Source organism: Crocuta crocuta, unplaced genomic scaffold, assembly GCF_008692635.1.
Source record: "Crocuta crocuta isolate KB4526 unplaced genomic scaffold, BGI_CrCroc_1.0 scaffold54, whole genome shotgun sequence".
In the NCBI taxonomy this organism is placed as follows: domain Eukaryota; kingdom Metazoa; phylum Chordata; class Mammalia; order Carnivora; family Hyaenidae; genus Crocuta; species Crocuta crocuta.
In genome coordinates this window covers 1,112,306-1,137,690 of record NW_027530356.1, presented here as the reverse complement: position 1 = coordinate 1,137,690, position 25,385 = coordinate 1,112,306, and the positions used below count along the sequence as shown (strand labels likewise).

General features: G+C 34.3%; 1 long non-coding RNA gene across 1 annotated transcript in view; it reads right to left on the bottom strand.

Annotated features, from left to right (window-relative positions):
- Positions 1–25,385, bottom strand: part of LOC144233056 (uncharacterized) — a 389,651-nt gene that overhangs the window by 86,892 nt on the left and 277,374 nt on the right. The window contains exon 5 of the long non-coding RNA XR_013335579.1: positions 17,073–17,130. This is a non-coding gene — a long non-coding RNA (uncharacterized LOC144233056). The remainder of the gene's footprint in view (positions 1–17,072; positions 17,131–25,385) is intronic.

Sequence of the window (25,385 nt, the reverse complement as noted above, 5' to 3'; positions counted from 1 at the left end):
AACATAACTTTATGAAGTAATAATGTAAAGTTATTTAAAATATTTATAAATGTCCCATTATATACAATGCAATGCATTTGTAAAAATGGAATTTGTTTCCTGTGTTTTGTAACTTAAAAAATTAAAAAATCCCATTTTATTCCTTAGATTTGGGGGAGACCTGAGCTGTTCTTCCTTTCTTTAACTATTTTTGGGCATTTTCCAAACAGAATTTTCACCTTCACATTTTTGATTAGGGAAGTATTTTGCTACTATCTTGTAATATGACATTCTTTTATTTTAAAAATTGTGTTGGACTTTCTAAGTATGATAGGTTTGACAACAATAGTAACTATTTTCCCTTGAAAAATCTTATGTTATTTTTTATTATAAAATTATTTTAATAATAATAACAAATTACACTATGTGGTTATATAGAAGTCACCAATGTTTATCCTGAATTCAGGCCAGATTTGAATTGTTTAATAGGGTAGCTCATAAACACAAGGCAGGTTATGACTAAGTTTAAATTTATTGAAAGTACAAAAATTAAAATTCAGTTCTTCGGTCACATCAGTTTCATTTCAAGTGTTAAATAGCCACCAGTGGCTTGTGACTCTGGTATCGTATAATGCAGATAATGGAACATTTCATCACAAAGAGTTCTGACGATGCCAATATAGACCCTATTCTGAATAATTAGTGCTGCACGCCTGATTTTATCCTGTGTAGCATGTTTAAAGAAGCATATTTCTAGATGATTATCTTTTTTAATTTTGTCTTTATATAGACAATTTTGAAAGAGAGAAAAAAACTCTCTCAGCATGTTTTGTTTGCCATGTGTGTTTATGTGACAAAAGAAAGTCATATGACTGAACAATAGTCTGTACGAAAATAAAATCCATCTTTCATGCCTTTGTTCTTACAATATTTGCTTTTTTCAAAACCCAGATGTTTCTCTTTTCTACTTTAACATGAGCAATAGGGCACAGAGCCTTGTGCAAATAGAAAGTGTGGGAAAAACCTGGAGGCTACCAGCCACTTAAAGTGAAAGGTGAAAGGAGGAGGAACCTTATAGAGGATAAGAGAAAAGATAAATCTCACTATGAAAATAGTGCCTTGAGTGGAAAAAAAATAATGGCATAAATATAGTAACCATCTTTTAGAGTATTATGTGTAATTGTAGCACACTAGAGATCTTTTCCTAAAGAGCAACTGTGCTAAATATTGTACAGATGGTGAAATTTAAGATCAAAGTAGAGAACAGAGTCATATTGTTTTAAAAGAATAATTTTATTTAAATCATAAATATAATATTCCCAATAAAAATATTAGAGAATACAGGAAAGCCACACAAAATGAAGTAAAAACCATTCATTATATTTTCACTTAGTTACTGTATTGCATAATTCAGATACACTTATTTTTACAAGAATGCTTTGTTCTAAAGAAATTCTCATTTTAACTTTCCATCATAAGCAGTTTTCAAAATGTTAAGAGTTCTTCATAAAATATAATTTTAATTATTTTACTTAAATACAGAATTTTTTTAACCAATCTATCACTTTGGACTATTTAGGTTATTTTTAATTTTGTTTAAATATGCTGCTATAATCAGTTTATTTGCTTGAATCCTTGTCCACATCTGTCATTATTTCCTTAGAGTATGTTTCCAAGATAGAACGACTACATTATACAGTGAAAATTTGTAAGCCCCTTGCTTCTTGATAAATTTCTTTACAAAAATGTGGTGTACATTCCCACTAATGACCATAAATATCTATTTCCTGGTACACCATTATTAGAATGAAAAATAAAGGAGTAGTATTTGTAAAGTTGGAAATTATTCAATATAAACTTATATTCATTCATTACAATAAATTCCAAAGGAGATGGTATCAAATGTATTTTTGATATGATAAAGCATTACATATTAAGTTCTATTTTTAAAAGGATAATATATTACCAACTAATAAACAGAAATAGAAATAATTTCCTTTCCTATTTATTAATCCAAATCTCTTAAAAGTATGGAATACATATCAAGTAAACAATAGCATTATGATGTAGCATTACTTTTTTTCCTGCAGCTTATTGGGGTATAATTGACAAAAGTTGTATAAATTTAGACTGTGTTTGTGTGTGTGTGTGTGTGTGTGTGTGTGTGTGTAGTGAAATAGTTACCACAATCAAGCTAATTAAAATATACATCAACTGACAGTTTTTATGCATGTGTGATGAAAACATTTGAGATCTACTTCCTTAGCAAATTTCAAGTATATAATACATTATTACTATTTACTATAGTCACCATGTTATACATTAGGATCAAAAAATTTTCCATCTTAGAACTGAAAGATTGTCCCCTCTGATCAACATCTCCATTTTTACCCCTCCACCTCTCCAATCCTGTAATAACTACCAGTCTTCTGTTCCTGAGTTCAATGTTTTACTCCACAAATGACTGAGATCATGCACTATTTGTCTTTCTATGTCTGGATAGCTTTAATTAGCATAATATCTGTAATATTTGACTTCCTTTAAAAACATACCCAAAGGTGAGTCATATGGTAGTTCTATTCTTATTGTAGAGAAGCCTCCATTGTATTTTATATAATAGATATGCCAATTTATATTCCCTAATAGCATACAAGTGTTCCTTTTTCTCCATATCCTTGACAACACCTGTTATCTTTTATCTTTTTGATTATAAGCCACCCTAACAGGTGAAAGATGATTTCTCATTGTGGTTTTGAAATGATACATTATGTTAACTGTATTTTTATGTACATGTTGGTTGTCAGTATGTCTTCTTTGGAAAAATGTCTATTCAAGTACTTTGCCCATTTTTCAATAGAGTTATTTTGGTGTTTTGCTATTGAGTTGTAGGAGTTCCTCATATGTTCTAGATATTAACCTTTATCTGATGTAAAGTCTGCAAATATTTCCTCCCATTACATAGGTTGCCTTTTCATTTCATTGTTCCCACTGCTGCACAGAAACGTTTTAAATTTATGTAGTCTCACTTGTTTATTTTCGGTTTTGTTGCCTGTGCTTTTGGTGTCAAATAAAAAAAAAAATCAATACTAAGGCCAATGTCAAGGAGCTGTATCCCTATGGTTTCTTTTTAGATTTTTAGTTTCAGGTCTTTAATCCACTTTGAGTTGATTTTTTTGTATGGTATAAGGGTCCAATCTGTTTTTTTGCATGTAGATATCTGGTATCTTCACCATTTCTTGATGAAGCTATACTTTTCCATTGTTTTCCATTTCCACCTTTGTAAAAAATTAGGTGGTCATATAAGCATGGGTACATTTTTGGATTCTCTATTCAATTGGCCTAAGTATCTATATTTATGCTAGTTCAAATCTGTTTTGATTACTATAGCTTTATAATTAAAATTTGAACTTGATCGTTTCCCCCTATGACCTTTTAATTAAAGAATACTTGACATACAAGTTATATTAGTTTCAGGTGTATAACACAATGATTCAACAATTTTATCTATACATTAAGCTATGCTCACCAGGATAAGTGTAGTTATTACCATCTGTCATCATACAATGTTATTACAATATTACTGACTAAATTCCCCATTCTGTGCTTTTAATCCTTGTGACTTATTTTATAACCAAAAGTTTACACCTCTTAATCACCTCTGCTTCTTTTTTCCTTCCTCCCAACTACCTCCCCACTATAAACCAACAATTTATTCTCTGTATTTATGTGTCTATTTGTGTTTATTCATTCGCTTCGTGTTTTAGTTCCCACATATAAGTGAAATCATATTTATTTTTCCCCTTTTGACTTTTTAACTTATGATAATACCCTGTAGCTCCACGCTTGTTGTTGCAGATAGCAGGATTTCACTCTTTTTCATGGCTAAGTAAATCCATTGTATATATAGACCACATCTTTATCCACTCATTTACCATTAGACTCTTTGGCTGCTTCCGAATCTAGGCTAGTGTAAAAAAATCCTGTGGTAAACATAGGAGTGCTTATATATTTTCAACCTAGTGTTTTCACTTTATGTATGTATGTATGTATGTATATAAAAATCCAGTAATGGAATTACTGGATCATGTGGCATTTCTTTAATTTTTTGAGGAACCACCATCGTCTTTTCCACAGCAGTTGAAACAATTTCCATTCTCACTAAAAACGTATGAGGGTTCCCTTTTCTCCACATCCTCTTTAACACTTGCTATTTTGTGTCTTTGATTCTAACTATTCTGACAGATGTAAGGTGGTATTTCATTGTGGATTTGATTGTACTTCCCTGATAATTAGTGATGATGACCATCTCTTCGTGTGTATATTGACCACCTATATGTCTTTAGAAAAATGTCTGTTCTAGTTGTCTGCCTATTTTTTAATAGATTGTTTGCTTTTTGGTGTTGTGTAAGTTTTTGAATCTATTTTGGATATTAACGCCTTATCAAATATATCACTTGCAAATATAGTCTCCCATTCAGTAGGTTGCCTTTTTATTTTGTTGATGGTTTCCTGTGCTATGCAAAAGCTTTTTATTTGGTATAGTCCCAATAGTTTATTATTATTATTATTGTTGTTGTTATTATTTTGCTTTTGTTTCCCTAAAGAGATATGCCAAAAAAAAGGAAGAAAGAGAGAGAGAGAGAGAGAGAGAGAGAGGGAGAGAGAGAGAGAGAGAAAGAAAGAAAAAGAAAGAGAGAAAGAGAGAAAGAGAGAAATGTCGGGCCAATGTCCAAGGGATTAACTGTCTATATTCGAGGTGTTTTATGATTTTAGGCCTCACATTTAGGTCTTTAATCCATTTTGAGTTTATTTTTGTGCATGTTGCAAAGAAAGTGGTCCACTTTCATTCTTTTGCATGTTGCTGTTCAGTTTTCCCAGCTGCATTTCTTGAAAAAACTGTTTTTGCCCCATTGTATATCCTTGTCTTTTTTGTCATAGATTAATTAACCTTTTAAAAGTGAAGTGGTTTTTTTTACTGTGCTGTTCTCTTTAATTGATCTATGTGTCTATTTTTGTGCCAGTACCACAATGTTTTGACTACTACAGCTTTGTAGTATATCTTGAAGTCTGGAATTATGGTACCTCCATCTTTGTTCTTTTTCAAGATTGCTTTGGTGCTTCTGGGTATTTTGTGGTTCCATACAAATTTTAGTATTATGCTACTTCTTTAAAAATATTATTGGCATTTTAAAATAGCAATTGCATTGAATTTGTAGATTGCTCTGAGCAGTATGGACATTTTGATAATATCAGTTCTAATCTCTGAGCCTGGTATATCCTTCCATTTATTTGTGTCATTTTCAATTTCTTTCAACAGTGTTTTATAACTTTTGGAGTACATGTCTTTCACCTCCTTGGTTAAATGTATTTCTAGCTATTTTTTCTGGTGCAACTATAAATGGAATTGTTTTCACAATTTCCTCCTACTTTGATTTACTGTATGGAAATAAAATTTATTTTTATTGATTTTATATCCTGCAACTTTACCAAGTGACTAGTTCTAACGTATTGGTGGAATCTTGAGAGTTTTCTATGTATAGCATCATGTCATCTGCTAATAGTGACAAGTTTTAATTCTTCCTTGCCAATTTCGATGCTTTTATTTATTTTTTTTCTTGTCTTATTGCTGTGGCTAGAATTTCCTGTACTCTGTTAGATAAAAGTGGTCAGAGTAGACATCCTTGTCTTTTTCTTGATCTGATTAAAGGAAAAGTTCTCAGTTTTTCACCATTGAGTATGATGTTAGCTATGGATTTGTTGCATAGGGCTTTTGTTATGTATTATGTTAAAGTATATTCCCTCTAAACTCACTTTGTTAAGAGTTTTTATCATGAACACATGTTGAATTTTGTCAAATGCTTTTTCTGCATGTATTGACACAATTTTATGATTTTTATCCTTTATTTTGATAAATATGTATCACATTGGTTGATTTGCAGATGTGTAACCAACCTGCATACCTGGCATAAATCCCACTTGATCATGGTGAATGATCCTTTTACTATATTATTGAATTTAGTTTGCTAATATTTTGTTGAGAATTTTTGCATTTATGTTCATCAGGGATAGTACTCTGTAGTTTTCTCATTTTGTGTAGTGTCGTTGGTATCAGAGTAATGCTGGCCTCGTAGAATGAATTTGGAAGTCCTATTATGGGTCTGTTCAGATTTCCTACCTCTTCCTGTGTGAATTTTGATTGTGGGTGTGCGTTTAGGAATTTGTCCATTTCTTCTAAGGTGTTCAATTTGTTGGCATATAGTTTTTCATAGTATTCCCTGTAATTGCCTGTATTTCTGAGGGGTTGGTTGTAATGANGTGATCCAATGAGTCAGGCGGCAGTTCTGCCTGGAGGTTGTAGGGAAGAGAGTGGCAGAGTGGCGGCGCTCCACCTTGCTTTTATAGGCGTGTAAACTTCCTGAGCCAGGGGCTCAGCCAAAGTTTGTTGTGCTTTTCAACCCAGGCCAGTCCCAGCCTCCAAATCCTAGGCCAAGCACCCTGCTGAAATTGCCTCAGGCGATCCCCTGGCTTTCCCCTCAGGGTGATTCCAATCTTCCAGGCTAGCTCTGGGGGTGGGGCCAGAAGCCTCTGCTCCCNCCCCTCTCACTCCCCACAGAGGGGGTGGCCCATCTCTCCAGTCTGCAATCCAGGCCCGATATTTACTTCCCCAGTTCGCACTCACATTAGAAGGCTTTGTCAGTGGAATCTGCGCCCTTTCTCTCCCAATCTCTTGGGCGTGGTACGGTTTCCTATGGCTTCAGATCTTTTCCCCGTGATGCCTGGGCGGGAGTGCAGGTATGGAGCTCCCTACTTCTCTGCCATCTTGCCCCTCCCTCGCCTCTTCTATTTTTTAGAGTTTGAGGAGACTAGATATTGACTCTTCTTTAAATGTTTGGTAGAATTTACCTATGAATCCATCTTGTACTGGGCATTTGTTTGTTGGGAGTTTATTGATTACCAATTCAATTTTGTTGCTAGTAGTTAGACTGTTCAGATTTTCTATTTCTTCCTGATTCAGTTTTTAAAGATTGTATATTTCTAGAAATTTATCCAATTTGTCAGCATATAATTTCTTGTTGTAGTCTTGTATAACCCTTTGTATTTTGTGATGTCCATTGTTCTCTTCTTTCATTTCTGATTTTGAGTTCTCTCTTTTTTATTGATGAGTCCAGCTAAAGGTTTATCAATTTCGTTTATCTTATTTTCAAAGAACCAGCTTTTGGTTTCATTTATTTTTTTGTGTTTAAGTCCTATTTCATTTATTTCTGTTCTGATATTATTTCCTTCTTTCTATGAACTTTAGGCTTTATTCTTTTTCTGGTACCTATGGGTGAAAGGTTAGGTTATTTATGTAAGATTCTTCTTGTTTCTTGAGATAGGCCTGTATCTCTATGAACTTCCCTCTTACAACTTCCTTCATTGCATCTCAAACATTTTGGATTGTTGTCTCTCATTTTAAATTTTCTCCATGCATTTTTCATTTCCTCTTTGATTTTTTCATTGACCCATTTGTTTAGTAGTGTGTTGTTTAGCCTCTACATTTTGTGTCTCCACCTTTACTTTTACAGTTTTTTCTTATAATTTATTTCCCTGTTTAATACAATTTTGGTAAGAAAAGATTTTTGATGATTTCAATCATCTTTATTGAAAATTTTTTTGTGGCCTAACATTTGATCTATCCTGGAGAATGTTGTATATGCACTTAAAAAGAATGTGTATTCTGTTTTTTGGATAGAATATCCTGTATATATATGTGAAGTCTTTCTGGTCTAATGTGTCATGGTTTCCTTGTTGACTTCCTCTTGGATCATCTTTCTATTGATGTAAGTGGGTTGTTAAAGTCCCCTACTATGATCGTGCTGCTATCAATTTCCCCATTTATTTCTGGTAACAGTTGCTTTATTTTTGGGTGCATAGATATTTACAATTGTTATATCCTCCTACTGGAGTGATCCTTTTATCATTATGTAATGCTCTTTTTTGTTTCTTATTATAATCTTTATAATCTGCTGTTGATTCCCTCTAGTGTATTTTTCATTTCAGATCTTGTGTTTCTTAACTGTTCTTTTTTTATCTCTTTGTTGAAGTTTTCACTGAGTTTATTTACTCTTCAGTCTAGTGAACATCTTTATGACCATTACTCTGAACACTTTGTCAGGTAGATTGCTTATCTGTTCTGTTTAGGTTTTAATGCCAAGTTTTTTCTTATTATTTCATCTGGAACACATTCCTCTGTTTTCTCATTTTGTATGACTTACTGTGTTTATGTTTATGAATTAGATAGAATAGCTACTTCTTCTAACCTTGAAGAAATGGCCTTGTGTAGTTAAGTTCCTTGTGCAGACCTTGTCCCTGGTAGTTATGGTTAGTTGGCTGGAGCTATAGGTGGCAATGGGTTGGGGGTCTCAGAGCACTCCAATGTGGGGCTGCTTTCATCAGATGGCTGAAACTGAATGAGAATGAACCAGGTGGTTCCCAGGGCTCTCTATACTGGCAGTGGGTGCAAGCTGGGTGTCCTAGAGCTTTCTATGCAGGAAATATCCTGGAAAAAAGGTCTAGAACTTACATGGTCTTATGGTACTCTGTGTGGGAGGATCCCTGGTAAAGCTGAGGCAGGCATGGGCTGGAGGTCCCGGGGTTCTCTGCCAGAATGTGCCCTTGTGAGTCATCTGGGACTGAAGTTGGTGTGAACCTGGGGCATTTTGTGTTTTTTGTGTCTGTGTTGCCTTGGCAAGATGACTGGAGCTTTAGTTGACACTGTCCAGAGATATCCCAGTACACACCGTGCTGGGGCTACCTTAATGGGAAAGCTGGGGCTGTTGTATGCTAGGGGCCTGGGACTCACTAAAACAGTTGGTCATCCAGGGCATTCAGAGCCTGCTCTCTTCTGTACCATCAAGTTGCAGCAAGAATATAAACAAAGGCATTTATCTGTACCTCCAAACCTGGAGAAAGTTACAGCAACTCTCCTGTCATTTGGTAGAGTTCTAGGGATGATTCCTGTATATTATGGTTGCTTTTTAAAAACTGCAGCCCTTTTTCTATGTCCTGGGATTTTTGGGTCCAGGGCTGGTATGGGCCAGGGGCCCAGCCTCACTCAGGTGGCAGGTTGGCTACTCTGCTCCCCTCTGCATTATCAAGATGGAGGAAGGTCATAATCAATCACACTCGCCTGCCCCTCCAACCCCAGAGAGAATTTCCTTCATTTGGTAGAAGGCTATTCCTTTATATTCTAGGTGCCTTCTAAATCTTGGCTTTTTTTCCCCCTGTGCTCCACAGCAACTAAAGCTGCTCCTGGTCCCTCAGTACTACTCCTCCCACTGCAGTTTTCATATTGTTGGTATGGGGTTCCCTTCCTGACCTGTCACCATCTCTCCTGCCATATTCTATGCAATCCCTGTACTCTTTGTTGTACAAAAGCTGGTGAGTTGGCCCTCGGTTCTTCAAGAGGAATTGTTCTATATATAAGCTATAGATTTGGAATGCCCATGGAGGTGAATTCAGGGTCTTCCTACATCAGCATTTTAAACTTTGATCTTGAGTTTTTAAAAGTGAAATGTAATAATATTGAAATTATGGAAAACTTTTGAAACTCATTTTGAAGATTATTAAGAAAACAAAGCTATTAAGAAATAGATTTGATATATCTGATTATCACCCAATCTGTCTTTTTTCAGTGGATTTTTATCTAATTAAGGCAAAAAAGTATATAGAAAACAAGAAAGGGTATAATATCATTACACCATAAAACTCTTTCAAAATAGCTTCGGAGGCATTTCAACAAAGAAATAACAAATATACATGTTACAAAACACATTTTTTTTATCTTGCTTTGCAATCATCTATATATTTTATAGTATACTCTCAGAAGTAGTATTTATGAAGTAGCTAGTATGCATAAACACTATATGTAAAGGTTAGGCAAAAGCCATTTGATTAACAAGAGCTGAGATTTGAACTACTTGAAGTCTATCTTCTATCTTCACATGAAAATACTTTTTACATACCATGATTATGTGTAGTGTTGTCATTATTGAGATATATGCTTGGAAGTAGAGCTTCCAGGAAGTAAGAGCCTGACCTCAAGAAGCTGAAAGCATATTTGAGCAGACATATACATAAAATTTTAAATTACACTAATTTTGTTACATTGACCAAAGCTTAAAATGAAGATTATAAATCAAAATTAATCATACCATAATAATAAATAGTAATTGCTTATTTTGATGAATGAAAAAACCTTTGATTAAATACATGTTGTGGGCTAAGCTACTATGCAAAAAACATGGCTCAGAAAAGTTCTACATTTACTTAATATTTGTATAAAATTCCTGAGGTAGTTGGGTAGCTTGACAAAGAACTATGTAGCCCACAAAGTCATCCAAAGGATGGAGTTTCTTCCACACTGGTATTTCACCACCTTCTAGGCATCTCTATGATTTGTATAGTCATTGTAGTTCAAGAAAAGTGCCACATCTGTTTTAGGAGTATGCTTTCCTTACCCTGCAAATTGTATATATGTCATTTATACTCATATGCCATTAATAAAATCTTTAGCTATACCCAGTTGCAAGGGAGCCTGGGAAACATAGTATCAGCCTGGACAGTCATGTTTCCTGTTAAAACTTGGTGTCCAATTATGAAAATAACAAAGAAAAAGAATGGATAGTGGAGGGGGGTATTTTATACTTAACTAAACCTACTAATTCCTCATTTCCCCGAAGATTTTAATACTTAAACAATTTTGATTTATCCAGTTTTTTTCCCTCTCTCATAGGGGAATTTATTGCCTATGTAACAATAGTCTCTCTTTAACCCCTCTCCTCCAAAACAAAATAAAACTGGAGGTGACCATACAGGTTATCTACTTCAATTCTATGTCTTATTAATGAGAGGAATTTAACTTAGAGTACTATATACCCCAAATTTCTTCTGCTAATTAGTGTTAAAGCTAAGACATTAATCTAAACTCTGCTTTAAAATTTAAGCCCTTTAGGGGCACATGGACCCAATGTTNAGGGCACTTGTGGGGCTGATCACTGGGTGTTATATGGAAACCAACTTGACAGTAAACTGTTTTAAAAAATATAAGTAAATAAAATTTAAGCCCTTTTATTCCTTTTAGTTTATTTTTTTAAAAGTTTAAAAATATAAAATCATAGAAAGACATATTCATATTTTAAACATATTTTAAAATACATTTTAAAATGTGTGCAAAGCAGTTTTTGTTTATATAGTGGATGGGCTGATTGAAGGTTCCCAATACTTTTCTTGAATAAATCTCAACACCTTTGAATTATTTCTGGTTTCATTGTCTTTGAACTAGTGCAAGAACTTAAAAACACATTTGAAGTAATAAAATACAGGGTTCTTACCAGATTGATTTTTTTTTTCCTCTAGCCTTTTAGGATTATCTTGAATAGATCTAAATCAACTTTTTTTTTGGCCTTTGACCTTTCCAAAGTATTTAACTTTAATGGAAATAAGAATTGTCTCTCTCTCTGCACTTCTACTCCACTGGGTTACAAAATATTTAATTAAACCGTGTAAATTCAATAATAAGCTCAATGAAATAAACATCTTGGGTCCAAACCCAACTGACTTTTATTAAACATACAAGTCAACCAATGAGCAGATAGGGGAGGGAGTGCTTAAGAGTTGTTTGTGGGCCCAGTGCTCTGCATGCTGCATGCTTCAATTAGTACATTATACAAACAGCATGGGGAGCTTCAAAGAGAGCTTCAATGCTATTACATGTAGAGTCAAAACTAATACTTGTTGATTGTTCATATTTTAAAGTTTAACCGTTCCTTTCTCCTTGTTTTCACTATCATCTTCACCATTAATAATTGAAATTGTAATATAGAGAACATCGTGCTAGAAATGGAATCCCAGAAACGTAATATATGTTCTTTAATTCAATGGACTGGAAAAATTTATCAGGGGAGAAAGAACACCAAAGGTAGAGCTCTGAAAGCCCGGGGTAAATTTAAGGAGATTTTGGGCTGATTTGGTAGTTTTATGCATTCTTTATGATATTCTTTTGGACCTTTTAAGAAAAGACAGTGTACTATTTTTATTAAAAAATACTAAATTCTACATAATGCTGTTGGTTTCCCACATCAACAAAGTGACCAGATCTATAAAGGTCCTAAACAATTATTAAACTTATTTAAAATGCAACAGGGGTGCCTGAGCCTGGGTGGCTATCAACTAAGTGTATGACTCTTGGTTTCGGCTCAGGCCATGATCTTGTGGTTCTTGAGTTTGAGCCCTGCATCAAGCTTTGCCCTGATGGTGTGTAGCCTGTTTGCAATTCATTCTTTCCTCCCTTTTTTGCCCTATCCTTGCTTGTACTCTCTTTCTCTTTCTCTCTCTCAAGATAAATAAACCTAAAAAAATTAATAAAATGCAGACAGAATTTTATTTGCTTCCAAAGCTGTGAAGATTATATTTATAACCTTCAACTATATGCCATTTAGACCTTGAAAATCTCCCTTTAAGTCTCCTGCAAGGAAGCAATTGATGTGACCAAGAAATATTATAGTGAGGCAGAACTTGTGGTCTCTAAATACATGAACACATTTATTTATTTATTTATTTATTTATTTATTTATTTTTACAANAGGAAACTAACAATAGAACTCCCCTAGGACCCAGCAATAGCACTGCTAGGAATTTACCCAAGGGATACATGAACACATTTCTTAAGAGCATTAAAATCACTTATGATTAAGTTACTATGTTCATAGTTAAAATTAATAACTCCTAACATAGTTTGTTAGGGGACCATTAAAACAATTATATGAAGGATTTGAAACATAACACTGAAAATTTCTGGGTATAATTTTTAGTGTAAAACCATGATATAAAACTGATAATATAGTTTAATCACAGCTCTGTAAAGAGTCCTGTCAAACCGTGAAAGGACATACACTGTAGAGTTGATTGGTGATTTTAATTTTTTTTACTACTTGTCACCAGTAAAAGATTATTTTATATAAGAACTATATACATTTCACTTTTCCCTGATGTACCATTTGACAGGTATATTTTTAAAATCTCCCCAGCAATTTACAAATTTACAGAATTTTTTATTCTTTATTCTTAGGAAGGATAAATGTTAGGCACAAGTAGCTACAGAATATGGATGGTTCACCCATTGCAGAGGACAAGAACAAGACATTAACATCATCACCTGTCCATGTCCCATTTTGTGGCCTGGGCTAAATTTACATATCTTAGAAAGCAATTTAAACCAGTGAAATTTTTTCTTCCAGGAATGGTATTATCATATTTAAATGAAAGCTATATTTCCTACACATAACATAACTCAAAGTTTTGTCTATAGGATATATATTTTTTTCAAATATGTAGTAGTCAATGAAGACCTGATTACCTGATAGCTAGCGACATTTATTCCAGATCATCGAAAGTTCATTTAAGTTGCTTACTTTGTAAAGGTTAAGTAATATTTTTATATGCTACTTTGTGAGGGAATTCTGTGGTAAAGGTAATGGATTTCATAAACATGGGAGGGAGAAAATGGAACTAGTAACAGTTGCCCAAGTATTGAATGGGTAAGCAAAAAATAAATTGCTCTTGCCAACTTGTTTATTGTGTACAGTTTAGTTCCTGTGCCTCACTTATATTCTACTTGCCTGACTTTTGTTAGAAAAGGTCAGATTTTGAGTAATTGGCTGAAAGTATAATTAAAGCTAATTAACAAGTAATGCTTGCAAGACTGCACAATTACAGAAATGAATTTTACAGTGATAAACTATAACAGTTCCTAAAATACATTTTTCCCAAAGACTTGTTTAAATTGTTTCTATGAGATAGAAGCAAGAGCAGGTGTGAAATTATATATGTATTTGACAATAAAGCTTTTGAATATTGTTATTTCACCATCAAATTAACCCAAACCATCTATCCCTATCAAATTTAAATGACCACGAAGTCCATTTTACAAATGACACCTCAGAAAATACTCCTTTTTATAGGTAAATGAGCTAGCTAGAATAATGAAGTCATTTTTTTTTAAACGTTTGTCTAAAATTTTTATGGCAGCAGCTTAAAACTTTTAAGGAAACCAGATTATAAACTATCTGCAAAACTTTTAAATATGTTGAGGAAATGGGTTGAAAAATATTAATTTATAATATGCTCTTCTTTTTCTTTTGATTGTTCACAACCATATATGTACATAAGTATCAAAATAATACTATTCCCAATAAAAATGCTTCCCATGGGTGAAATTCACTTATATATTCATTGATATATTTACTGGGTTTCATTAGCCCCTGGGCGTGGGCTTTTCCATTGCAAATTTTTACCAACCACACCTGTTCCAAATAGGTAAGAGAAAGAATAAGCAGAAAGTTCTCATGTTGCATACTTCAGCTTTCTTTTTTAATTTTTTTAAACTTCATTTATTTTTGAGAGACAAACAGAATCCATAGCAGCCTTCAGGCTCTGAGCTGTCAGCACAGAACCTGAAGCCGGATTCGAACTCACAAACTGTGAATCATGACCTGAGCTGAAGTCAGACGCTCAACAGACTGAGCCATCTAGGCACCCCACTTCAGCTTTAATTTCTTAAAGTGGATTTAAAGATAACAAGTAGCAAGGATACAAAATTTAGACAGTCTTAACACTTCTGAATGCACAGGTGGGAGTAGTTAATGATAACATTTTTAGGGAGAGATTGAAGAAATAGTAATTATGTTGTCTTTTCTGATAACATTTCCTGCACATGGCTTTTCAAATACCTAACCTTGTTTTCTCCTTTCTCTGCTCATCAAATGAAAATTCTCTAGAACCTTAAAGTAACCCTCAGCATCTTTCTATTTCAGGGTCATGGCCAAATATGATGCACAGAGGCAGTGCACATCGGTGGGCAGTGAGGGTGTGGGAGCTCAAATCTATGCCCTGAATCAATTCTCTGACATTTTTTTCTGCCTCTCTTTTTTCCTTTTTCCTTTTGTATTTATTCTCTCAGTTAATTCTCCCCAAGACTGCTTAGTGCAGTCATTTTCAAATTCCCCACAGTCTCACCACAATCTATTGATGCTTGTTCTTCAAAAATTTTCAAATCCATTTCCTCATTTCACTGCTAGTGATACTTCCTTTGTTCAGACCCATATAAATTTTCACTCTGTTTCAGTACTCTTTTAATTCTTTTTCTGTTTGATAGTTTGTTTCCCTACAATCCATTCTTCTTCTTTTTTCTAAACATTAAGAAAATTTTTTAAAATTTATTTTCAGAGAGAGTGCACACAATCATGTAAGTAAGTGGGGTTGGAGCAGAGGCAGGGGAGAGAATCCCAAGCAGGCTCAGCACTGTTAGAGCAAAGCCTGATGTGGGGTGAGATCTCACAAAGTGAGACCATGACCTGAGCCAAAATCAAGAGTCAGACCTTTAACAGACTGAGCCACTCAGGCACCCCCCATTCTTCTTTTTAATGAAAAAAATCTTCATTTATAGACTTTTTTTTTTTTTACAGACTTTCATAATTTCTATGTACAGTTTTGAAAATACTGATAGGTCTCTTTCACATTGCATATAGAGAACACAGGGATTATAAACATGAATTAGAATATAGTGTCTGATATTAAATGCTTCTTCATTTTTGCCTCATAGTAATGCTGATATCTTTGCATAAAAATGAATTTCCCTTTCTTGATTACTGTGTGCCTCCTGGATTCCTCTGTTTCCATCAGTCACCCAGGACTGAAAACAGTGAGTCTTCTTGTCTAATGAATGTTACTTAATAAATGATGAAGACTAGACTTACTTGCAGACTTTTTTACTGTAAAATATATGGACTTTATACAGTGCATCTCATACTTTAAGGGCCTACTAATCACCTGGGGTCTTTGTAAAATGCAGATTCTGAGTTAGTGGGCTTGGGGTGGGTCCTGAGCTTCTAATTTCTAACAGATTTTCAGGTGGTGATCATGCTACCTGACACTATCAGTTGCTTGAGTATTGCCGTCAGTGATTATCTATGTATGCGGAACCCAGGGAAGTACTACTATGACAAATGGACTTTCAATTAAAAAATATTTGTGGAGCCTCAGTGGCTACAAGGGGCACAGAAATGAATAGTACTCTTTGTCCTCAAAGAGATTACAGTCTGATAAATTAGACAAGCCAAGGATAAAAACTGCTATAATACAGGATAGGAAGTGGTATATATCAAGCAATAGAAAGGCACAGAGTGGCTTTCCCAATACAAAGTGGAAAAGTGATCTGATGTGCCAATTATGTTTGAGGGAAGAAAGCAAAAAAAGAAAAAAAAAAAGCTTCAGGAAGGATGTGGCATTTAAAGCTTTTTGCAAATAGAATTTCAAAAGGAACAATATGACAGGAAACGATATGAATAATAATGAGTATTCCAGATTGAGGAAATTGCTAGAACATAGGCACACGGGTAGAACACTGTAAGGCATTGGTAGGAAATACCAAGAAGTCCTGTTTGGCTGTGCCATTAGGTGAGTGGGATATAGAGGAGCATAGCAAGCAAACTTAGCAGAGGTTGAAGAAAGAGAAGAGTATTTTAAAGGTCACCAGATGGGAACTGGGACTATATTCCACATGAGAAAGATCAGTATGATACTTTGCTTAACGAATTTTTAGAATATTTTATATTTATATATTTCTAGACTAATCTAGACCAGCCCTCTCCCTTGAAGCAAGAGAGCTTTTTTTTTCCTGAGTTTCTCTATACAGTTCAGCAAACATATAATGTAAAAGACACAAGAATGAAGTAATGATACACTAGCAGACCCTAAATAGCTACTAATCAGATGAATAGATCCTAAATAACTACCAATTAGATGAATAAATTATTGACCACAAAGATAGATCAATGTACTAGGACTGGCAAAATGACTATAGTTATAAACACAATTGAGGGTATGTAAGGGATTTTATGTAGTGCCTTTATGGATGGCATATGGATGGCAGGAGCTAAACTTCCTAAGAATATCCTTAAAGATTCCATGTCTCAGTCACATACAAGTTCTTATTATAATATTTCTGTGTAGATATTCTGATTCACCAAGTTAAGGTGAATAAATCTTTGGCTTACCTTAATTTCCCAGAGACTTCTCTGATCTTCTTGATTCTTTATACATCAGAGAACTTCACTGTAAGTCACCAAATAAAGACAAAATCCAAGTAAAAAATAGTGCTTGCTAAGTGCTTGCTAATTTGCTAAGCTAAATTAGATTCAAGTCATCCCAAATAAATACAGTGCTTTTTAATCCAATTAAACATAGTGCTTTTTTTCTCACTCCTAGACAATCCCTCTATTCTCCTACTTAGACTACCTCCCATTACATTCTGCCACAGAAAACTCTGGAGCTGTCACTGTCAAAAAGAATCTGGCACTTTAGAGGATTCCCTTGGTCTGCTCCAAATTCCTGATAGGTTAATTGCTAGTTCCTTGTATCACTTTGACTCAATATTATAAATACATGCCAAATAAATATGCCTTCTGTTTATTGGGCAAAGGGAGATTCAAAAGGGCAAAAACAATGCTTCAATCTATTCATAATAATGTGAAACTACCACCTAAGAAGCTTTTGAGGAGGTAGTGGTTCAGGATCTGCCCTCCTGAAGGCTCAGTTACACAAAGTGACTAATTCAAACACCCTCAGAGTAAGAGATAGCACTGAAATATATTACTCTCATTCAAAGCCCCTTTAAAATTTAAAAACTATTTTTAGGTATTTTTCTTCCTCCATGTATTTTTTATTTACAATTTCTTTGCTAGCCTAGTGAAGTAGGCATCTGTGAGTTCTCTCTAGAGGCTCTGGTATCTACAGTTACTACTAGACAATGGAATGAGTCATTTCCCTCAAGTCAACTAGAATTTGAAATTTTAAAAGTCTTTGCTATGTCCGGGAAGAGTTGGGATGGTCTTTATTTTCTTAGAAGAAATTTACTTGAAATCTTCACATTATGAGTGAGCACACATTTGAGACCAATTTTAATGTTTTCCTTGGAAAAATGGTACACTGAAGAGTTAAACATTATTCCAGCAACTGGTTTTCATTAGTAAGGGAGCTGAACTTGAAACGTATGGCTCAGGAATAACAGAGCAGAGGAACCAACTCATGAAAAGGTAACTTCCTTATTATTTAGTCTCTATTTACCTACTCATTTTAATAAAACTTTTTAACCAAAATATGTTGTTAATGCACAAGATATGTATATACAAGTATGTTTATCTCTATATGTATGTATAGAAAACCATTTTCCCTCCAAAGCAGAGACTACTGATTTGTGTTATGGTGGCAAATGAAATAAACTAAATTCATATACAATGTAAATGATGTATAGTTTTTAAAGTTTGAAACCATATTCCCTTTTATACACTGATAGTGAAAATTATTCAGAACTTTTTCCTCCCCAAAGAGTTTTGAGTCAAATGATCAGTTTCTTATAAATAACTTCTGGGCACAGTGTCTTATATTTATGTCAGTCAGAAATACTTGCTACATTAATGGCACCAAATGTTGGAGGAGTGTGAACAAATGTAACATACTTCTTAGCCAAAATTCTCAATTTGATCAATCACTGTAAAAAATTTTTTTTAATATTTATTCATTTTTGAGAGGCAGAGAGAGAGGGAGACACAGACTCAGAAGCAGGATTCAGGCTCTGTTCTGTTAGCACAGAAGCCCACACAGGGCTTGAACCCACCAACCATGAAATCATGACCTGAGCCGGTCAGACGCTTAACCAACTAAGCGACACAGGCACCCCAATCAATCACTTTTAAAGGAAAAAATTTTCCAGTGAGGTCACCATAATCTCTAAATAGCAGGAACTGAGGAGACTGTTAGCATTTTAGAGAAATAAATTCGGTGAAAAAGTTTGAATCACCCTTTCTGAAAACTAAAAAGCAATGTTCTGAATATTACCAATATTTTAAGCAAAGAAGATATATTCTCAAAAAATATTAACCGATTTTACACTCAATGTTTTTCAACCCCATATTGCTTAACTCAGAGTTAGCCTAAAATAGCTATAAACCATGACACCACTGGCTATTATTAATAATGACGACCATAAAAGAGTATGTGTTTAAAGCCTGATTAAAGCGTATTCAAATGACCTTTATAAAATTCCAAAATACCAAGGATTATGCATGTTGACAGTGAGTGAGATGGAATAACCAGAGATAAAAAGGATTTTTGATCCTAGGCAAAAAGACTTCCAGGAAGAATTTAACCATAAAACATATTTTTTGCAGCTACATAAAACTAAAGAGATTTATAAATCTTTCCCTCTCTCCTCAAAATTTACTTCAGAAGTGAAATCATTCACAGAAAAGTATAGTCTGAAGAAGTCACAGGGAATGTTTTACCTTTTGTAATTATTTTTGAGTTTCAAATTAAAATTTGCTGCATATATTTTTCCTTATCTTAAATGGTTGAAGAAAATTAAGTAACATTAAGAAAATTAAGATAAAAGCTAAGTTCAGTTTTCAAAGAATCTCTTAAATAATACCACTAATAAATATGTAATCAAACTATATAGTGCCCAATCAAAGGGAGTGGTAAGGAGGCGTGGTTTGAATTGGAGGATCAAGTTACCTTCTGGGGAAGGACTTGTTTAAGCTGAGACCTGAACAATTTAAGGTGGAAGGAAGAGCAGGATTGATCGCAAAGTTGAAAAAGAGGTTGGTGGGTTTGATCAACAGAAAGAGGCTATGTGGTAAGAGAATGGAGATGTAGGAATGCAAAATGAACTTAGAGACGTAAGCCCAGATGATAGAGGGAGCTTTATAGGCCAAGGACAAGAATTTGGATTTTATTACAAAGATAATGGAAAGCTTACTGGGGCTGCATGAAGGGTAGTGACATGATCTAACAAACATTAAAAATATTTGGCAATTGCTGTTTAAAAAATGAACCGAAAGGGACAAAAAGATGGAAATGAGAGACACTGGCATGTATGTCTATTAGACTAGACTAAGGAGAGATGATGGTGTTTTTGACCAAGATGGTAGCAACTAGTGACAGAGAAAAAGCCAGTGGATTGACAATACCCGTTGAGATTTGATGAGGATAGATGTTGAAAGTAAAATAAAGGATGTGTCAAAAATTCTGTTGCTGGAAAGTGCATCAATCTAGGTGCCTTTAATTAAGAAATAAAATTGTCCTTCATGCAACCCCTATCAATTATTACAGGTAGGGTAGTGATGTCTCCAACTATTACGGTTTCATTGTTTATCGCTCACTTTAATTTTGTCAGTTTCTGCTTCATGTATTTTAGGACTCTGCTGTTAGGTACATACATATACTTTTGTCTTCCTGGTAAATTGATCATTTTGTCACTATGAAACATCTGTTTCTAGAAATAATTTTTGTCTTAAAGTCTATTTTGTCTGATATTAATGTGGCCCCCTAAACTAGTTTTTGATTAATGCTTTTATATTAATCTTTCCACCCCTTTACTTTCAACCTACTTGCACCTTTAAAACTAAAGTGTCTTTTGTAAACAGCAAATAGGTAGGTGATTTTTAAATTCATCTTCTAGTCTCTGCCATTTGGTTATAGTGTTACTCCATTTAATGTAACTATGGATAAAGGAAGATTTACATCTACTATTCACTTTATATATGTCTCACGTCTCTTTCAGTTCCTCTGTTTCCTCATTACTGCCTTCTGTTGTGTTAAATAGATACCTATTAGTATACCATTTTAATTTTCTTATTGTTTGTAGTTTTTGAGGGTTTGGTTTTATGGCTGTCCTGGAGATTACAATTAGTATCTTAATCTAGTTTACATTGATATTCATTAGATTTCATTTCAATAGCATACAATATTGTATTCTCATAGAGATCTATTCTTCTGCTCCCTTTGTACTATAATTATCATACAAATTACATTTTGTACACTCTAAGCCCGTCCACACAGTTGTATAATTATTGCTCTATGTATTTGCTTTTAAATAAGATAGTAGAAAATAGTTATAAACAAAAAGACATTTATTCTTTCTTTTATTTTTACCTATGCAGTTATGTTTATGGATTCTTTTTATTTCTTCATGTGGCTTCAAATTACTGTCTTGTGTCCTTTCAACTTGAAGAACTCTTTAGTGATTGTTATAGGGCAGAATTACTACTGGCAGATTCTTGTAGTTTGTTTTTTTTTTTAATCTTGAAGTTCCTCCTTCATTTTTTGAAGAATAGTTTTGCTCGATCTAAAATTCTTAGTTTATGGACTATTTTTAATGTTTTTGACTATGTCATCCCATTGCTTTTCTGGACTCCATGGTTTCTGATAAGAAGTCAGCTTTTATTCTTACTGAGAAATGTGTTTATACAAGTTGTTTTTCTTTGTTGCTTTCAAGATTTTGTCTCCATCTTTGACCGTTCTCAATTAGACTGTGATATGTCTAGGTGTGACTTTTTGAGTGTATTTTACTGGAGTTCATTGGTAATCCAATTGGTAATCTTGTCCAATGAAGTTAACATTTTTTCATCAAACTTGGAAAGTCTTTGACCAATGTTTCTTCAGAATCTTTTCTCTCCTTTCTCCTTTTTCTTCACTTCATGACATTCCAAATATGTGTATGTTGGAATGCTTGCTGGTATCCCTCCAGTGTGAGGCCCTGTGCAGTTTGTTCACTCCTTCTCTTTCTGCTCCTAACACTGGATAATTTCTCTTGAACTATTAAGTTTGATTATTCTTCCTCCTGCCTGCTACCCTCTTGATTTTGAGTCCCTCTACTAAATTGTTCTTTTCAATTATTGTGTCTTTCAACTACAGAACTATTTCTATTTAGTTCCTTTTTAAAAATTATGTTGCTCTCTTTTTCATATTCTTGGTAAGGTGCTGGTGTCATGTTTTTCATTATTTCTTTAGTTATTTTCATCTTTTATAATAGGCAATTCAAAATCTTTTTGTACTAAAATTTGAGTCCCACAAGGGATATTACTTTCAGGATACTTTTGGCCATTTCATGTTGCACGCTTCTTGTTTTGTTTTCATTTACTTTTTTTTTTCACATGTCTCACAATTTTTGGTTGAAACTGGACATTGTAACAACTTTGGTATCAAGTCCCCCCACTCAGATTTCGTTAGTGGGATTTTGCTGTCATTGTTGTTTATCTCATTGCTGTGTATTTGTTCAGAGATTTACCTGGACTAATTCAATAGATTCTGTATATCCTTCAATATACAACCAACACTGCTGGGATTTTTAAAATAAAAAAGAATTAAGTGTTTTTAACTTAAAATAATTCATTTAAATTGTTAAACTGGGCTTCCTATGAGTCACCCCTGATTCAGTGTAATTTAATGGTCAGCCAGTGCAATGTTTGATGAGAAAATCTCCTCAAAAACCTTACCTGTATAAATTCTACCTTTGCTAAGGGGACCTGTAAGGAAGTATCCCTTCAAACTTCAGGACATTTATAACACGGCCTTAGCTTTCACTTTCTACCTGGTCAGGGCCTTATGTTTGGCCAGAAATTAATGGAGCTTCCTTCTTAACCAGGTCCTTCCAGAGCTGTGTACATGCTCACACCGTCTTTTAGGTGTTCAGAAATATGTTGGAGCTTTTCAAATTTCCTGACAGCCATTCTGTTCTTGAAGATTTCCTTTGCAATTCTTGGTCAGGTTTTTTTGCTCCAGCTGAAATAATAGTTTTAGGCTGTTGCAGTGTTGCTAGCCGATTGGAACCGTGTCAGTATTGACCTGACCCTAGTACGCCTCCCCTCCCTACCTTGACTACGCTGAAATATGAGTGAAGTAAAAAGGCTGTAATAGCACAATAACAGATATTTTCCATGGAGCCAGACATTCAAACATGATATTGACTGTGTTTTGGAGATGGTGTTTCTTATAGAGCTGCAAGACTTTTTGAGGCTACTGTACCACTAGGGTATGGAGAGCAGGGGGATGGGAAGAACCCCAACTTAAAATGGCACAGATGCCCCCTGTCTAAAGAAGTTCAATAATTTCTCCTGCATAGATGATTTTCTTTGTTCTTGTTCTGGATCGTTCCTGTTCACTCAATTGGTGAAGAAGGCCTTCGCTAGCATAGAGTACAAGCTGGCTGAACACAATATCCAACACTGGACAGAGAGAATAGACAGTAGTTTATTAGTCACTCTAACTCACAGCTCATGGGAAGAGAACACTGTGTGCCATGCATGGTCACACAGAGGTTGTACTTGGAAACTGAGTGAACCTGAAGTGTGGGAGTTAGAATTTGTGATAATGGGTGGACTTGGTTCTCTCAGGAGGATATGACTAGTTTGAATAATTTTGCTGGCTGGAAGGGGAAACCAGTTAGGATGAGGGCCAGCTGATGCAAAATTACCTGGCAGGAACCTTCCTGGTTGGGCAGAGTCAGAGTAGAGGAACTCATGGTTCAAATTCCAGGTGCCTTAAGCTATTGCCTTCCAATACAGCTCCATGGCTTTGGGTAATTTAGAGAGTTCTAGAAATGGCTACTTTTAATTGTTGTGTCAGTATTTTTGTCTTTGTGTGTGTGAGAGAGAGAGAGAATGAGTAGTTCAGATATTTGTAGTTGGGCATTCTAAAAGTTAATGTCCAACATTCCTTGATTTGAACATTAGAACTGGGTCACTTGTTTATGGAAGGCCTAACATTAAATGGAAATCAGCCATTGGGACTTTAGAAAAAACACTGATCAAAGTGATCTTTCTCAAAGGGCTATCATTCTGCTTGGAATTTTTCCAATGTGCCAGTTCTTTATGTAGATAAGACAGGAAGTAGGGACACACAAAACACATGTGGTGCATAAAGTTAAAAGGTATTATTTTAAAATGATATTTTAAATTATTTAAATGAAGTTTTCCCTTCTGGGTGATAATCATTGCTTGTCTTCATATCATATATTTTAGAAATTTGTATGAAAAGCATCAGCCACTTGAATACTCAAAGGGATGAAAAAAATTTTTTAAATTGTTGACCATTAACAATGATAATTTAGAGTCATGGCACAATGCCATTATCAGACATTACTAATCCAGTCAGGAATAATTTCTAAAGGAGGAAATATAATTTAAGAAAAACAGCATGACCTTTAGGGTAATAATATCTCTGCCTTAATCCAGCATTTTTATTCTCCTTTTGAGTCTTCATTTCTATATTTTTAAAAGTGGAAATGATAAAACTGTACAGAGTTGTAAGAATTAGATAATGTATTAAAGTGTAGGCATTTAGTCAACTCTCAATAAATGTTAGGTCATCTTCCCTTCCTCAGCAGAAGTAAAGGAAGGCTGAACAGTGGTAATACAGTGGTAATGTTCCTGTGGGTGAGTGAAGGGAAGGGAAAGCTGTGTGAATTACACACAGAACAGCCTCGTGGAAGTCTGGGTGGTGGGCACTGTTCAGAGAGAGGAGCACCAAGGAGTCCAAGATGTTGCAAAAGCCATCACTGATTTCACTTTATTTTACCCAGACCAGGCTTACTATCACTACTCCATAAACAAATGGATTGTTTTTTTCAGTTTTATTTTTTCAATCACACTTAATCTAACCTTAACCCACATTTATTTATTTATTTTTTACAAATAGTTTATTGTCAAGTTAGTTTCCATATAACACCCAGTGCTCATCCCCACAAGTGCCCTACCAGATGCCCATCACCCCCCCTTCATCTCCCGCACACCCATCAGTCCTCAGTTTGTTCNTTATTCTTCCTATCCATGAGCATGGAATGTTTTTCCATTTCTTTGTGTCTTCTTCAATTTCCTTCATAAGTTTTCTATAGTTTTCATCATACAGATCTCTTATATCCTTGGTTAGGTTTATTCCCAGGTATTTATTGTTTCTTGAGCCCACATTTATTCTAAAGTTACTCTATAGTTCTACGTTTACCCTATACTTAGTCTTTTCTGTTTGATTATTGTAAATGCTTAGGTCTTGACTTTTAATTATTCTACTGTCAAAACACTACAAAATGTTTCTATATTTTCAATAGATTTCTTTCTGTAGACATTTGTGTTTTCTACATATTTTTTGTAATTTTCCTAAATGGTTTCAGGAATCCCATAGTGGATATCAGTGATATCCTTGCCTCTTTTAAGTTTGGCATTATTGTTCATTGGAGACCCTGCCTTTTAGCAATAAATTTGTATTTATAATGACAAACTTTATCTGTATATAAACTTACACTCTATCTGTGTACAGACATATGTACCTGTACATTTTATATAAGGTTAAATATAAAATTTTATCTATAAATCATAAGCTCTAGGTACTCTCTATGCCCATTGCCATTTGACTTGATTTCCAACTTTTAACTTTTCATATAACTAATAAAAGAGTTATTATAAAGTAAGTAGTCTTTAAAATTTATTTCAATACTTTATCAAATTATTAAATATTATAGCCAGTTTCAGGAACTGAGT